The sequence below is a fragment of the Canis lupus genome, chromosome 32 (genome assembly GCF_003254725.2).
Source record: "Canis lupus dingo isolate Sandy chromosome 32, ASM325472v2, whole genome shotgun sequence".
Lineage (NCBI taxonomy): Eukaryota > Metazoa > Chordata > Mammalia > Carnivora > Canidae > Canis > Canis lupus.
In genome coordinates, this window is record NC_064274.1 from 14,088,885 (window position 1) to 14,103,301 (window position 14,417).

The window sequence follows — 14,417 nt, forward strand, 5'->3', positions numbered from 1 at the left end:
TTGAGGCACTGATAGTGAATGGAACATTCTGATCGTCAGACCAGAAAAACCCTAGTAGCAATGGAATACTTAGAATACCCCTTTTTCTGCCTATGATCATGTACTGAACAAAAGATGATCCCTTACCCATGATCACATGCACTTTGCCTGATCTCTTGCACTACCCTCTAACCTCTCTATAAAACTCTAGGTGTTGCATTTGTGGGCTGAGAGGCTGATTGTTAAGGCTTGACCCTACCACCTCCCTTAGCTGCAGGCACCCAAAATAAATCTTTCCCTTTCTCTGTTCCAAACCCTTATCTCTTGAGTTATAGGCTTCTCTTAAGATGAGTTTGTTCAGCAGCTGTGTTGGGAAGCCCAGCCAAGAGCTAAGCTTTTGATTTATCCAGCTCCCTTGCTATTCTCTGGGATGGTGCTGTTGCCAGGACAGTGCGCCAGGACAGTGCTCCAGGGCGTACCATTCATTTCCTAAGTGAGAAATTGTGATAGATCATTTGGTAACATAATTTATTTAAGTTCTAAGACTTTGCTCAGGTACTTGGTCAACATATATATCTTTGTAGATTTATATTAATTCACATCTAAGGAAGGCATTGTTTTCCTTTAATGTGGTCTATCATCAAGAAAAATCTGGAAAAGCAAATTTACTATTCAAATATATACAAATGTATTGAAACTACACACGCACACACATACATCAAAACACAGTCTCTGAACACACACACACAACTGCATGATACAAGTACAAAACAATCTACTTTTGTTTACTATTTGTACTTATAGAAGTTAGGATAAGATGGAAATGTATTTCAAAAAGATGGAAATGTATTAACTTTCGTGTGTAGTGTTTGCTTCAGCAGCACATAAACTTCTGTGTGTATATATTAAGAATTTATAGAAATCCTACTGTACACTAATACAATGTTTAATATGGTTATTTGTATTTAACATTAAATCATTTATATACAACTACTTGTTACCCAACTTTGTTAGCATAAGTTAATATTAATATATTTTCTTTTAAAGTTAAAAATCACTTTAAATCTCTAGAAACATTACTTTTTCAATATGCAGAAATCATGAAACTATATATATACTAAATTGAAACAGTAATGACAAATTTTGCCATACCACAGGTATGGCTATGGGCTGTTTTTTTGTTTTGTTTTGTTTTGTTTTGTTTTGTTTCCCACTATACCACCTGATGGCTAGTCTATCTTGTCATAGTTGAGCTTTTATTTCATTGGGCTATCAGATTTAATTGGTTTATTTTCTCCTTTGGTTTTCTTGTGAGATCTACTATTCTGTGACAACCCTCCTACTTGTACTTGATTTAGCAACACAAAAGGATAATATCCATAAAGATCATTAGCCCTCATAATGATCTTGCTCCATCAAAAAGTTTCTTAAGCACTTGACTCATTCTTTGGAACTTAAGAATACCTAGTGTGTGTATTGGGGTGGGGGCAACCTGGAGATGAGGTGAGGGAGTAATTTTTCCTCTATCCTTCTAATTTCTTGGCTGAGAACCTCTGTAATAAAAGAAAGATTAACCAGAGAAAAACAAAATTTTAGTAATATGTATACCTCCTATATACACAGGAGATACCTAGGAAAACTAAGTTGACTCCTGAAATGGCCCAAGTCATCACCTTAAATACCATCTGCAGGTAAAGACAAAAGAAAGATGTTGGGGGTCAGAGAGGCCAGTTGAGAAAGATTACCAAGAAGAACACAGTGAAGGAGAGTGAGGTTGTTAACGCAGATTTGAGTCTGTGCCTTCTCTCTTGATTAGAGTTTCTAGAGATGTGGTTATCCCCTTTTCTTGGTACAGAAAGGCAGATACCCTTTCAAATGGAGATTTCTCTTATAAATATAAATGACCTTTACAAAAGGGTGGCTTCTACTTGGTTTTCAGAGCTTTCCATATGTCTGCAGCTCCTTAAAACTTACCAGCTGAAGATGTGCCAAAGAAGCATATTTTGGGGTGGCAAATTGTGCTTCCTTTCAATTTCACCTTGAAACTTCCCCAGAAGTTTCACAATCCAGAACCTGAGTTGATAGATTGCTCCATTATTCCATTAAACCGATGTCTGAGGGCAGCCCCAGTGGCACAGCGGTTTGGCCCCGCCTGCAGTCTGGGGTGTGATCCTGGAGACCCGGGGTCGAGTCCCACATCGGGCTCCCTGCATGGAGCCTGCTTCTCCCTCTGTGTCTCTGTCTCTCTCTCTCTGTGTGTCTATGAATAAATAAATAAATAAATAAATAAATACATACATAAACCCATGTCTGAGTCCTGAAAATAGGTCAGTTCAATTAAACTACTGTTTCCTTTTAAGAGGTGGTCTTATAGATGGGCTCCCAAAATTAGTCTTTTATTGTGCTAGCAATCAGGTATTTAATAAGAAGTATTTCTATGGAAAAAGATAAACAAGGTTTAACAATTACCACAGACTATAATCCAGTTTGTGAGACAAGGGGGCAGCCAATTGAGATTTCTGTATGTCAGGTTCAAATCATCTTTCAAAGTTTGACTGTCTGTGATGATGTCAGGTGTTAATTGAACTTTCTGAGTGGCTGACATATCAGCAGGGACAGAGGGTTGTCTGTATGAGCTGTTGTGATTATTTTTCTTAAGTTTATATCAAGTTGTTCACATTCAGTTTGAAGAGCTTTGGGAAAAAGGCAGTTTTTTTTTTTTTTTTTTTTTTTCTTGGTCATTTCAAATTAGAAGGATGGGGGGACTGGAAAGTAGTTTGGAGAGTTGTAGTGAGGTATTTGAGGAAATTGTTAGAATTCAGGATCTGGTCCAATTTATAGGTAGAAGACAAAATTTCTAAGATAATGAACTGGACTAGAATCTAATATACACAGAGATACGTTACTAAAACATAATTTTCTCTATAACACCCTAATTTTTACCAAAAATAATCACAGTGGGACTAATTTGTTTGCAAAATAAGTTTAGTCTTACTAAACCTGACTTGATTATTTATGTAAGTGCTGGAAGAATAGTGATTGAACATACAGGTTCTTTTTAGGTCTGCTTCACTAGAACTTTCATACTGAATTTTAGATTGAACTTTTAAAAGTCTTGAGGCTGAGAAGCCAAGCCAAGAACTCACCATCAGACTTTGCCTGCAGTGCCTAGAGATTTGGGTTAATTTCTCTCTTCTTGAGGTCCCAAAAATATCCTAAGGATTCTGAACCTTCCAGAAAGTGACCTTTCTTATTTATCTGGTAAGACTGCTGGAATTCCTGTAAGCAAGGCACCATGCTGCTTTTCCAAGGAGTTTTATTGGCTCCATAAAGTGAAACTTAGTTCCTTGAAGCTGTCTGGTAATGTTTAATTCTATGTATATTCTCAAAAATGACATTCCAGTTGAAGCATTAATAATATAATATGTCCAGTTTGTGGAAACACATTCTAAGAACAGATTCTGCTTAAACTTATGCATATAAATATATCACCTTAAAAATAAGAATAATCACTAAAAGGTTTGAATACTAGAGGGAACAGATAGGGAGAAAAGTAATTATTTCATCTTTGTTCACAAAGGCATGCTATATAATGCTGTAATTCATACTTAGCTTAATGGAAAAGAGAAAAAATTCCTTAAATCTAGAAAAAACAAAATATTAAAGAATCACAATGTTTCAAACAAAGTCATAAGTATTTTCTGTTTCATGAGTTTATTCAGCCCCATGGTTTTCTATTGGTTCTGGAAATTCTTATCCAGTAGAGTTTTCTGGTCTTGAAATGATTGGAAAGCTGTATTCCAAAGTACCTGTAAGAGTCCTTCTTTTTTCTTTTTTTTTAAGATTTTATTTATTAGAGAAAGAGAGAACATGAGCAGGGGGAGTGGTAGGAGGAGAAGCAGACTGAACAGGGAGCCCTCTGAATATGGAGCCTGGTATGGAATTTGATCCCAGAACCCCAGGGTCATGACCTGAGCCAAAGGCAGACACTTAACTAACTGAGCCACCCAGGTACCCCTGTCAGAGTCCATTTCTTGAATATCCTTGAGGATTAAGCACTTTTTCAAAAGCATCGGAATAAAACAAAAATTGTCAATAAATGACAAACACTTAAAAATAGCTCTGGCTCAGGTTCTGATGAGAGTTCATTGCAATATAATTGACAAAGAAATTTGATAATTTCCATGACATGCTTTTTAAGGCAATAAGTATAATTACAGATGAAAACTTTACACCAGAATATACCAATTTCTAGAAATTTCATACAATTTCTGGAACTCTAATATTAATAACATATATCCATGCAAATAGAATCTAAGAAAGTTTAGCATCATCTATTTGGCAGTGCTTCCCATGTAATTTAACATAGTAAATAAGTCTAACTAGCTTAAAATCTCTTTTTCCAAGGAGAGAGAATGATTCTTTTAACATGTTCCAAAGACCCTCTGAAACATCTCAAAGTTAGTTCTAGGTCAAATGACTTCATTTAGAATTTAATTTGGGGAAACTTGTCAAAAATATTAAAAGGCTTGGGGGGACCTGAATGGCATAGTGTTTGAGTGCCTATCTTTGGCTCAGGTCATGATTTTGGGGTCCTGGAGTGGAATCCCGCATCAGGCTCCCTGCATGGATCCTGCTTCTCCCTCTCCCTCTCTCTCTGTATCTCTCATGAATAAGCAAATAAATGAATCTTCTAAAAAATATTAAGTTTGGGCACATGACTAAATAGAATCACAGATCATTTAGAAACAATACTTTATATATTTAGCAAAGTGACAAACATTTTTTTTTTTAAGATTTTATTTATTTATTCACGAGAGACAGAGAGAGAGAGAGAGAGAGGCAGAGACGCAGGCAGAGGGAGAAGCAGGCTCCATGCAGGGAGCCCCACGAGGGACTGGATCCCAGGTCTCCAGGATCACGCCCTGGGCTTAAGGCAGCGCTAAACCGCAGAGCCACCCGGGCTACCCCCGACAAACATTTTTAAAGGCAATACAGATACATAGGACACATAGTTGGGAACAAAGCTTAGCTCTTTTTAATACTGAGAAGATTCAGTTTTCTTAAGCAATCAAAGATGTGATAAAGACAAACGAAGTACAGGAAATTATTTTGAGAAAACACAAACTCTTTGCTTTCTAGTATGATTGTTGTGGGAAGCAAAGGCAAAAGAAAAATTAAATTTCCTTACTACTTACAGCCCATTGACAAATCCTTGAAACCATCAGAGTGACTTTCCTCTAGGAACTCAATTGCCTCAATGTTGATACTTTGCTAAGGGCAAAAGGCAGTCTTAACTGGACTCCCAGGATCGGTTAAGTCTACTTTAACTTAAAAATTCCTTTGGGAACTTCCTTTATCTCTACCCCCAGGATACTTGTTGGCAGTCATCGCCCAAGCATATGACCCACCGATACATGATAAACGTCTGGAGGGTCTCATGACTAAGGTTTTATTAGCCAGTAATAAATGACCTTTTCCTAACAATATGTAGTCCCCTCAAGGTCCTAGAAACCTTGCTTCCAAAATTCCTTACAGACTTATGCTATCCCTAACCCCCTCCCAACTTGAAAGTATATAATTGGATACTCCTCATGACCCTACTGCACCTATTTCTGCCCACAGGTCCTGTCCCTGTGTTTTAAAAAAATCGCCTTTTTGCACCAAAGAGGTCTCAAGAATTCTTTCTTGGCCTTTGGCTGCAGAACCCAGCTAACATCTTTCCAAATCAAGATTAGCTAAGAAACTGAAAGTCTTTCCTTTATATTTTATCAAGATCAGACCAATAGCCCATAAAAACAGATGTCCTTCTAGGGGAGAAAAAATTTAATTGTACTTTTACCTAGGTACACTATTAATGTTAAAGCCCATTAAAACAAACCAAAACAAAATATTATAATAAATTTATTCAATTATCACTAGCTTAATGGTCCAAGATTAAATTCTCTCTCTTACTCTCTTCCCAACTTTCTGTATCCATTTACTTTGACTTTTATTCTCCCCTTTCCTATTCTGGAACAAACTTTAGGACAAAATTACTTCCATTTCCTTCAACAAATTGCATGCCATACCTCATACCTTTCTTTAGTGAAAAAAAAAAAAAAACACATATTTTCTTGCATATAAAATTATTTCCCTTCTTATTTCTAGTAGTTTTAATTACATTTATTAGGATTCTTAACCCACATAAATTGTAATTTATAGCAAAAGCTAAGAAGTAAGAAGCTGTAAACTGCATATTTCACCAGTATTCTTTAGAATGGTAAATTTTTTAATGCATTTCATAATTTCTAGAAACATGTACCCCCTTTAAAAGTATGGTTTTTCAATGTGGCACAAGATATGTATACTAACAGACTTGAATATAATTAGTTTCTCTGTAACAGGGAGCCAAAAGTAGATTAAACCTATATTTAGTAACTAATGGTCAGTATTTTATCTTATTTGGAAATGATCTAGATATTCAATGAATTTATACCATTTAACTTAACTCAGCAAAATTCTTAGGGTGGAAGTTACCAAAGAGATATGGAAAGCTATTTAAGCAGGTATATCGTAAACATATAACTGTTGCTGAAAAGTTCACCTAAGAGCTCTTATTCTACTAATACCTAAATCACTTGCTCCCTACAATTATGGTTAGTTTACCCACAAAAACTATGTGAGACTTTAGACAAAGTCTACCATCATCCTGTTGTTTTCTTACAAACTCTGTAACAGAGATAACATGAACTTATTGACTAATAAAATCAGGGAAAATAAAAGTTGTATGTCTGCATTATATTTGTTGACAACCCTGAGTATATGTCTATTTTTATTAAACCAACAAACCTCACTTTGCTTTTATTCACTGCAAAACATCCCATATCACATGAATTTGAAGCAAATATTTGGATTGGTTTTTATATTTTTGAGTTTTAGAAATACTTTAATTTATATAGCACATATTTTAAGCAATTTAAATTGAGCTCTTTTACAAATCAATTTTAGTGATATCATCCAGAGGTTAGAAGATAAAGTCATGCATTTACATCACATATAGACACATGTAAGCATATAGGCAGACTCAAGAAGAGATCTTACAGCTTTCAGTCTAAAATTTTAGCTATTAGTCACGTATGATACTAAACTCATTAGTTTATAAGAGAACAGCTGGGTCCAAATTGTATTTCTTGCTCAGATGGCTAAAGCTTTTTATTCTAATACTTGTGAGGAAGACGTCAGGATATTACATTTACTCTTTTCCAAATAATTCCTTTTTTCTCCTTCTGATGAGAAACATCTTCCTAAAGTTTGCATTTCAAAGAATGACTCTTAGGTCATAGAGAAGATGGGTAGGAAATTTACATCCCAAAAATCTACCAAGAGGTATCCAGATTTTCTCCAGAATGAAATTTGAGGGTATATTTGCCTATTATCAGTGTTCTGAAGTAATTGCTGTTTAAGTTTTCCCTATTTCTCTTAGGCAAAGAACAGTTCTGTCCAGTGTACTGGTCTTCGGCAAGCATTTTGAGATGAATTTTGAGGAGAGGTTTAGGGAGTTAATAAAAAAGGAGAGATGGATTATGCATCGCTTCTGGAACTGTGCCTCTGGTTTTACAAAGATTTGCAAGACAAAGGAAGTTACTTCTAATTTCTCAAAAAACTGGGGTTGAGGGACACCTGGGTGGTTCAGTGGTTTAGCACCTGCCTTCCACCCAGTGTGTGATCCTGAGATCCACATGGGCTCTCTGTATGGAGCCTGCTTCTCCTCTGCCTGTGTCTCTGCCTCTTTTTCTGTGCTTCTCAAGAATAAATAAATGAAATCTTAAAAAAAAAAAAAAAAAAACTGAGGTTGAGCTGAATGATATCAGGGGACTAACCTAACCACCCAACTACATTTTCAATTTGCTTTATAGCAGAAGATTTCTCATTAAGAACTCAAAAGATTCTGTGTTATGGAGCTTCAGGGCTTAATGCAATAGGCCGCAGTATAATATGCATAAAGCATTTAGCAGAGGCCTTCAAATGGTCTCCTTTTTTTCTGAGTGTACAATTCAACTGTAGACCAACTTAAGGGGGAGAAAGCTTTTGCTCTTATCAACCTCTGAACGTTGGCCTCTAGCTAATCCATTTCCTGATCATTTGTAGGAAGCTGGAAGAAATCCCCATCTGTTTGTGAAAGGGAGAGGGGCTCCCCCAGGGGACCAGTCAGCTTGTCTGATAACTACAGTATAATCATAGAAAGGAAGAACCTTAGCCATCTGTCAAAGTTCCTGTGAACGGGGCTGTGAACGTCCACTATTTTTTTCTAACTGTTCTCTAAATTTGGTAGTAGCTTATCAAAGTACAGGTTAAAAAACAAACAACTTCATATTTTCATCTTGTTAAGGGCATTCATAATGCAAGCCATTATACTTCTTTTGTCTTCTTTTTTTTTTTTGTCTTCTTTTCAATTTGGTTTTTCCATAGGTACCAGTAAGACAATTCTGTAGAAAAAGAACTCTAATTTTTTTTCAAATATAGGATTTTTTTAATTCAAAGTAACCATCATTTATTCATTGACGAGTAGTATCTTATATTAATCTCAGTAGCAGCTCAAATCAATAAAGGGTTTTTTATGGTTGAACATTGGATTCAAGAGGCATCCCAAAAGAAGGTGCAAAGATGCAGCCTTCAAGAGATCCAGAGTTTACCTTCAAAGTTAGCCTAGGAAAGCAAAGACCTGTGTTGTCACAGCTGATGAGAATGAGAATGTGCCTCTAGTCACAGACTCTCTAATCTGCGACACCAAGCATATGCTACTGGCATGGGACTTTTCCAGCACTAATGAGACAATGAAAATTGAGACTACAAAGGCTCCTATGGACTAGGATCTTGACTAGGGACAAACTCCCCTGAGAGATGGCATAGTTGGACAAAGAGAATACTGCTTCTGGGATCCATAGTCTATTGGCTTGTATGCCAGATGCATGTGGACACATTCATTTTCCAGCTGACAGAGAACAGAGAATGTTCTCACTAGTCACAAAGCCAAACTCTTATGACCTAGAGTAAGACAAAAGAAAGCTCCATCTTAGACTATGGTTCTTTTATGACAAATGACACAAAAGACATCAAAAACAAGCAAAAACAATGGCCCATCTCTGGGTGAAAAGAGGATCAATAAAAAACAAGATTACTCATAAAAATCTTTACCAAAGTCACTATACCCAAGGAACCTAGCTCGCACGAATATTTTCTCCTGTTAATCTAAATTTGGAAAAGAAGTGATAAGAATTTTTAATCTTCTCCCTTGGCCAGACACTATAGAGATACCTAGGATTGCTGACCATCCTTTGCCAGCTTCTGCCATTTTCCCAGGATCCCATCTGCAGGCTCCAGAGCAAGTTACTTCAACAGATCCCTACTGAGGTCACCAAACTGTAGCAGAGGAAAAATAATTTCTCCTCTAACGTCCTAGGTTCCTGGCTGCAACCACTCCGAGAGTAAAACAGGAGGAAAACAAGTTTAATCACATGCACCTCCTATATACATGCAAAATACCCTGGAAAACTGAGTACTTTCCCAAATGGCCAGGCCAGCACCTTACATCCCCAGCTAAAGACAAAAGAAGGATGTTGGGGCTCCGCATGTTATGAAAGATTACAGGAAGAACACAGTAAATGAGGATAAGGTTGTTATGCAGGTTTAGGTCTGTGTCTTCTCCACTGATGAGTTTCCAGAGATTTGGTCATCTTCCTTTTCCTAGTATAGAGAGGGGCACACACCCTTACACATGAAGATTTTCCCTTATAAACGTAAATGTCTCTTAGAAAAGGGTAACTTGTACCCAAGTTTCAGAACTTTTCCTGTGTTTGTAGTTTCTTAAAAATAACCAGCTTAAGGTAATCCTTAAACCAAAGAGGCATTTTTCAGGTGGCAAATTCTGCTTTTCACTAACTTTTTTTTTTTTTTCCAGTAAAAGAACTGGGTAATGATTTCAAAGAGAAAAGGTGTTAAAATGTTAGATTATTAGTGTTTCCAAATAAATACATAAATTGTTTTTATAGCTTACAGTGTAGAGAGCTAAAGAAAACATTTCCATAAATGTTTGACTTTGTATGACTTTTCAGAACACTGCATTACAGAAAGTTTCCTAAAAGAGAGCCACATATAACATTAACCTCATGCTCTGTGAAGTCAGAGTACCAGGAAATTATACTCATGTGATGCTACATTGTTAAAATGGTAATTAGAATCTTAAATTTATAAAGCTGAATTACTGTGGAGACAATTTATACCAAAGGGTGTAATTGTGGAGACAATTTATACCGAAGAGTGTAATTTACAATTCAGAGTACTTAAGTTACAGTTTTTTACATATCAGAATTACTTCAGATTCGTCACTATTTTTATTAATTTTGTGCTTATAAATTGATTATGGATTTAGATTTAATCCATCAAAAATAAAATTTACTTAAGGTACAGTCTAATATAGAATAGTTTTCAGAAAAAAAACTACTCTAAACAAGTTCACTATTTTATCGCATTGAAAAGTATAACCTGAAAACTGATAAATTATTTATTTATTTATTATTTTTTAATTTTTATTTATTTATGATAGTCACAGAGAGACAGAGAGAGAGAGAGAGAGAGGCAGAGACATAGGCAGAGGGAGAAGCAGGCTCCATGCACCGGGAGCCCGATGTGGGACTCGATCTCAGGCCTCCAGGATCGCGCCCTGGGCCAAAGGCAGGCGCCAAACCGCTGCGCCACCCAGGGATCCCAAATTATTTATTTTTTAAACTTAAGAAAAGACTAATATAGAATTGGAAATAGTGTTTTTTAACTTTTTAAAGTATAAAAAATACTCAATATTATTCCAAAAATGTCCCATTAAAGTCTTTTTTAATTTGTGGGAAAGTTGCTACAAACTCTAATTGAGTCTTAAAAGATTAAATTTTCTTCTTGAAGGGAGCATCAGTAATGACTCATACTTTAGCCATAAGAAATATGAAGCTAATAAAATAAAAAAAGAAAAAAAGAAATATGAAGCTAAAAGTAACTTAATGCAAATTATAAAAAATATACAATAATTAACTTGGTGTGAGTATATGTATTTTCTTCTCTTTAAAAAGCTTTCCTCCATTTTGATTTTCTAGTACATTAAAATGAACATTAAAAACATTGAACCATTATCTATAAATATATCACATATACATAAACATATATATTTTGGCATTTCAAATATAATGGACAGTAGCCTATTCTAATTATTACTGAAATCCAAGCTTAGCTGCCTGTCATTGCTGGAAAAGCCACAACTCAAAATAGGAAAAAAATATGAACCTTATTCAGGAGGCCAGCCAACTGCGTAGAAGGTGATCTCTGGCCGAAAGATGCCTGGCTTAGGGATTTTTTAAAAGGAGTTTAGGACAGTTAATCAGTAAAAGGGGTGCAGCGGTCCATAACATTTCTTGATTATGTGCAGACTCATGGTGCCAGTTATACACATTATCTCAGCACTCAGGGGTTATACAAAGGGGTCTGGTTCCTTAGTGCCTGAGGCATGTGCAAGGTGGACTGGTTTCTGTTCTGTGATGTGCAAAAGTGCTCTGTTCTTTCTATGAAAAAAATGCATGATCTATAAACATGCAAAGAAAAGTTAATTAATCACATAGACTAAGGGTGTTTGTTAGATTTTAAAGATTAGTAGGGGGCCAAGATGGCTTCTATTCTTCACTGTCGGTTTTATCATTCCATATCTATGGGATTAGGAACAAAGGTCCTTCTTCTGTAGCTACTTTCTGTTGATTGGGGATGATGTAGAGATTTTGGAGTGGAAGATTTTTACAGTGTGGGAGGATCTTGTTTCTGGCATTTCCACTGTAGGGAATAGGAAGGGCTTCTCTAAGCCAGTGTGAATAGTGCAGATTCCTCCTTGACAGACACAAAAAGTCAACAACCAAAGGGAAAGAAAACAAGAAATACAGTAATGCTTAATAGGACATATTTCCATTAGGAAGGAATTGAAGTTAACCAACTGCTAAAAGGGTCTAGAACTAGGGCATCTGTAGCAGTGATTTGATTATTTAAATCTTTCAGGACTTCAGTTACATTCTTTGAGTAATGTGAATATGCAACATTCTGTCTTAATGAAAACGCATGTCCCTCTTTGGGCTGCAGTCAAGATATCTAGGGCTATTTGGTTTTGGCAGATCACTTTCCAAATCTGTGGGTGACTGCATATCAGATTTGGTTAAAGGTAGCTGCTGAATGCTTGGCTAAGACTGCCACTCATAATTTTACATTGATAGAGGTGGCTCCTAGAACAAATTGGCCAAGGGAAAAACAATATCAAGAAGCCCTCTTTACCTCATATCTAGCTTTATCTATATCCTAAGTATGAGAAATCACTGGCAAGTGGGAGAAGACTTGTTTGGAAATATGGACAGCTCCAAGTGCATCCTCTATCGAATCATAAGGAAAATGGGACCTACTATTTCCACAAGTCCATAACTAATGCCATGGAGAGAGTATGCTCCAGGTTGGCTCCATAAAAGTCAACCTTTGTTCCCTAAAGCTGTCTGATCTTATCTGAGTCCATGTTTGTCTCTCTCAAATATGACATTCCATTCAAAGCCTTGGTAATATAACCAATGTTTTTCCAAAGGTGTCCAATGTGTCCCCTTGTAACAAAGGGAACAGATTCTTACTGAATTGTAATTATTCTTACAAATATTGTAAGAATATGAAAATATTCTTACATGAAAGAAAATACTCAAATAATTATAATTGCCATGAAAGAAAGAGTGCTCATGGAGAGTTTTTGATTTCTGGAGAGTTCAGATAGGGAGAAAATTTGTTCACAAAGGAATATTTTATTATATTCTGTAAGTCATAGATATCTTAAGAGAAAGTTTCCTTAATCTAGAAAAACAAATGTTAAAAAGCCAACAATATTTCCAGCAAGTCATAAAAACTGTAATCATCTTCCTCAATTCATTTAGTCCATGTTACTAATTTTGTTCTGTTTGAATGCAGCTTTTCCATTGGTTCTAGAAATTCTTACTCAGTTTAGTTTTATGATCTTGAAGATATCAGAAATGTGTATTTTATAAAAGTCCTTTTCATGAATTTCCTTGAAGATGAAACACATTGTGCAAAAGCAGGACAATAACTATAAATGGCAAAAGATTAAAAAATGGACATGGTTAAAGATCTGCTGAGACTTCATCATAACGCAGTTGACAAATCCAGTTATTTCTGTGACATGCAACATTTCAGTAATTAGAAGTCGATGACCTTATACAAGGACATAATAAAACTTTAGGAATTTCATGTGTTCTCTGGAACGGTTATATCATTTACCCATACAACTGAAGACTTTTCATCATTTGTTTGACAGTGCTTCCCAAATAACATACCAAATTAATAAGCTTAATTCATTAGAAAGATTTAATTATTTAGAATTCAAATCTTTGGGAAGTTTGTTAAAAAACCTCAAAAAGTTATAAAGTGCATGCCTAAATAGGAATTATAGATCATTATAAAATTCAATACTTAATTATCTATTTAACCAAAGTGGTGATAAAAGATTCTGCAGAAGTTTATATAGTTGCTAGCAAAAATTAGCTCCTTTAATATTGAGAAGTTCCAGTTGTCTTACATAATCAAAGACACGATAAAGACGAAACTTAGAAATTTTGGTTTTCTGGGCAGGTAAAAGAAAACAAACTTTGTTTACAATTTCTTATAAAGAGCAGACCAACAGTCCAAGAAAACTTTATCTTTTTAACAGAAAGAAAAGCAGAATTTCAATCTTATACTTTTACTTTTAAAACTCATTAATTTAATGAGTTTAATTTTAATGAGTTTAATTTAATGAGTTTAATTTTAATAAATTTAATTAATTTAATGTACTTTTTAAACTCATTAATTCCGATCTTAGTCCTGACCATACTTAAATTTTTTTTTCCAAAGATTTCCCTTCACAAACCTTCTACAACTTTCTTTTTACATTCAGATTGTGTCTTAAGACTACGATCTCTAAATAACCAGTCTCATTTTAGGATGAAATTACTTTCTTTTCTTTTCCCTGAACAAAAACGTATTCCAATTCTTTATATCTTTATCAAAACACATCATACTTTCCCTGCCTACAATGTTACTTACCTTATCATTTCTAGCAATCTCAGTTACATTTATCAGAATTTTTACTCTTAGAAGCCTAGTCTTTAGTGAAAACTAAGTACTAACCATTTCTGTTAAACCAGAATTCTTTAGACTGACAATTTGAGTATATTTTCAGACTTTCAGATTTTTAGAAACATGGTTGTTGTTTTTTCCCATAGTACAATCTGCAATAATAAAGCATGTTTAGCAGCAGGCCCAAGTATCCTGTTTCTCTGCAATAGGAAGCCAAAAACAGACCAACCTATGTTCAGTAATCAATGCTTTAGTATTCTTATTTGGAA

The 14,417-nt window shown here is 35.3% G+C and overlaps 1 protein-coding gene and 1 long non-coding RNA gene across 5 annotated transcripts in view; one reads left to right on the top strand and one right to left on the bottom strand.

Moving 5' to 3' along the window:
- CCSER1 (coiled-coil serine rich protein 1) overlaps nucleotides 1–14,417 on the top strand; it is a 1,365,561-nt gene that overhangs the window by 719,454 nt on the left and 631,690 nt on the right. The window lies entirely within an intron of this gene.
- Nucleotides 1–14,417, bottom strand: part of LOC112645334 (uncharacterized) — a 46,264-nt gene that overhangs the window by 30,072 nt on the left and 1,775 nt on the right. The window contains exon 2 of the long non-coding RNA XR_003127046.3: nucleotides 1,954–2,239. This is a non-coding gene — a long non-coding RNA (uncharacterized LOC112645334). The remainder of the gene's footprint in view (nucleotides 1–1,953; nucleotides 2,240–14,417) is intronic.